At 36.0% G+C, this 3535-nt stretch overlaps 1 long non-coding RNA gene across 1 annotated transcript; it reads right to left on the bottom strand.

Annotated features, from left to right (window-relative positions):
• Positions 1-552: 552 nt before the first annotated feature.
• LOC122545781 lies at positions 553-3261 on the bottom strand. Its single transcript, XR_006310596.1, has 3 exons — positions 2894-3261; positions 1957-2034; positions 553-821 (listed from the first exon to the last, which is right to left on the bottom strand). It is a non-coding gene; the product is annotated as an uncharacterized LOC122545781 (long non-coding RNA).
• Positions 3262-3535: the final 274 nt, after the last annotated feature.

A 3535-nucleotide genomic window follows, 5' to 3' on the forward strand; every position in this document is an offset into this window, starting at 1 on the left:
CTTTTCCAGCAACACATTTTCAGCTCTGATCTAGAATCATGTCAACCAGACCAGGCAGAGTTCCTTCCCCGAGGGACATTAGTGAACCTCATGGGTTTGAGGGTGGCTACATGATCACCATTGATCATGATGCAAAACCATTAGTATTAAAACCCATTAGCACAAATAATGGAATCTTGAAGTCTACAGCAAGAAATTGAAGAATCTAGCAGTGCCATTAATTGGTGTTTCCAAACTTTTAGTCGAGGCTCAAGCTTTAAATACTGCCAGTAGGAGGGTTACATTGTGCCAGGTGCCCATGTGGCACACTTCCAAAATAAGAGGGAAGCCAAGCCAATTGTACCACTACATAAGTCAGTTATCAAGCACTATCACCTTTAGGACTTAAACGATTCAGCACTAAATTAAAATTACCACAAGATTAATTAACAACAACTTACCAAACAAAGCTCCAATTGCCAGGTTTGCTGTTCTTGGATCAGAAAAGGCTGCTATTGCACTGAATACATCAGGGGCTCCATTACCCAGAGCAAGAAAAGTCACACCATGAATAAAATCCAATCAAGGAAAAAAGTCAAACAGAATCAATTGCAATGGACAATCCCCCATGTCCCCAAACTGTATGTACACAATTTTAAAAAGACATTTATATGGTCATTTGATACAGAACTCATTGAGAAAATGCAAAAATAAAAAGAACTTTGTTCTGTATGTACAAAAAAGATACGTACAATCCTGTTCGTAAACTGATTTGTTCGTGAATGGGGTCGTTTGTATGTCGAGGTGCTACTGTACAAGCAAATATCAGATAATGGTGGCAACTAGAATGTAAAGCAAATAAGGTGAAAAAGGTGATCATGCAGATGGAAAACTAAAATAAAAATAGAAAAAACAAACTTGGTCGTATATGGAACACACATTCTGGAGCCGAACACACAGTGAGCAAGTTAGTGGTTCATTACAGTCAAGCAGTCATGGCAGGGGCTAGTGATGCAGTTTGCTACTGAACAAACATTGATTTCCTCATTATTGTAGATTGAAAGGAAAAACTCCCACTTAGCCACAGCTTAATGTCAAGTAAATAAACAATAGACCTAGGTTTTATTGGTGTGCAGGAAACTGCTAATTTACATTTTATTTTGGTAAATTTTGTTTCCATCACCATCGCTATGTTTTGTTTAAGTCACCGGACCAGAAATGTTATCTTCGATTGCTCTTCACAGATGCTACCAGAACTGTGCAATTTTTCAGGCAACTTACGTTTTTGTCACAGGTTTACAGCATCGGTAGTTCTTTCAGTTTCTAAATAACCATGTTGGATACAAGTTAGCATTATAAACCCTTGATCATGAACACAGATGTTCAAATAACTGCTCAGCAAGTGTTCAAACACAAAATATGCTTGATGTTAATAAACGAGATAATTTTCCTGTAGAGTGGTACAGGGGTTCAAGACGACAACATTAATCCAGAGCTTGAACTCGGCAGTTACTGTGACATGGAGACTAAACTTGTCAATGCATTCTAATATTCAATTATGCAAGTTTTATTAAAAACTTACAATATAATTACTAGAAGCTAAGAGTGAGAGGCCCATTAGGAGATAGCTGCTTCAAATCTAAAATCAGAAGTGAACTAGCAGCATACAAGGACAGATACAGCACAACTCCAAATGGCCTTGCAAGCACAATCTTTTTCAACATAGAAAAAAAAAAATCAGATGATTTTACAAGAACGCTTTTTAAACTAAAGCACATTTGCTTTCCTCAATAGCAAATATTAAAATTACTTCATCTTTACAGAGCCACAGTTCTAAAGTGCAAGGACATCTTTGAATAAATTCTTTGAAGTTTGCCAAATGCGATCAATTGAACATACTAGGACAAAACATGAATAAAATAGCAGTGTTCAGAAGTTACCATTTAGTTAAATTGGTGAATGAATCCAAGTACTTACAGATGTTAGAAAAAGGATACTGCCACATTATGCGATAATTTTAAACTTGCAGCAATGGCTGCCAGATTAGGACAAAAACTAAAATTTAAGACAACAACATTTAGTTAATTAACAGCTGTAATATTGAGAATATTGAAAGTTAGTTCACACTAATATTCAAAATCAGTAACCATATATTGTATTAATTCACATTTACCACCATCTGAAATACAGATTGATTACTTAAAGAACACCTTGAGTGAAGTTGATGGTATATGGACAGACTCCCAATTGTTTAAATACTTTTTTAGGTGTTATTTTTCATTGTAAAGACTTAAACAAGGGTATGGAAGAGAGGCAGGTGATTGGTCCATGTGCCGGCTCTCGAACAGTACAATGAGATTGCTACAAGTGCAGTCCTTCACAGGTTTGACTGACATACATGACATTCCAAAAACAGAGGGGGGATAAAATGGTTTGTGGAAAATAGAAGTACAAGACACCATGTAGAGAATCATAACAGCATGGCACACTGTCACAGAAAATGTACCAAAGTGAGGAAGAGAATTTTGAAGGTAAACGTGAACACTTGCTGTATCCCTTAGATATTGCAGCAGAGATTTCTATCCTACAGTTTAACAATGGAGCACAAGAAATTATTGTCCAACACTAACTTCACCCCAGGTCCAGGGTGGCAGACCAAATATTCACACTTGAGGCAGCAATATTTACCAACCTCTGAGTATGCAATTACTATGAAGAGAATTTGAAATGCTGTATTTATCACAAACGTGTGGAGGAATGCTGTTGCACTAAGATCCAGTTATATTTTTACACTTTTCTGCAAATCAAGATGACAAAACTAATCCTTCATTGTTTTGAAAACCCCAGCAACAGGAGTAAAGACTTTATAACTATTAAGAGTTACAATTGAACACGAAAGCAAAAATATACTTACAATAATTCAGCTGTTGTCCCAAGAAATGCAAATAGATAGAACAACCAAATAGCCTGTAAAAGCAACATTTTTGGTCAATTGGTACAATACTTCAATTGAGTAATTTTTTTCCCCCCCCAATGAAATGCATTCACCATTTAAAAGCTGATAATCTGACAAGTCAGTTTTCCAGAAACTTAAATCCATGCCCCAAAACACAATTCATTCTACAGATTTCTTACATTTTCCCTCTCCCCCATTATCGTCTCTTCCCTCACTTTATAGTATATCAACAAATTAGTTTAAACACTTTATTGTCAGAGCTGTATCTAGGAGTTAAGAATGAAAGATAATATCATTGAAACAAGATGCTGAGTGACTGAACAGGGTGAGTGTTGAAGGGTCATTTCCAATTGTGGAAAAGACTAGAATTGAACACCAAACTTCCAAAATAAAAAAAAAACAAACAAAAAAAGTCTTTGAATGAATGATGGAAATGAGGAGAATGAAGCGTCAAATGTCTTTGCACTTCCTCAGAGTGGAGGAAAGTAGACTCATTAAATATTTAACAGCCCAAAGTAGATACATTCTGGTCTCAAAAAAAAGGGAAAAAAAAACCAAAAGAGATACTGAGGCTAAGTCAGAGAATGGAGTTGTACTGAG

This window comes from Chiloscyllium plagiosum, unplaced genomic scaffold (genome assembly GCF_004010195.1).
Source record: "Chiloscyllium plagiosum isolate BGI_BamShark_2017 unplaced genomic scaffold, ASM401019v2 scaf_91296, whole genome shotgun sequence".
Classification (NCBI taxonomy): Eukaryota; Metazoa; Chordata; class Chondrichthyes; order Orectolobiformes; family Hemiscylliidae; genus Chiloscyllium; species Chiloscyllium plagiosum.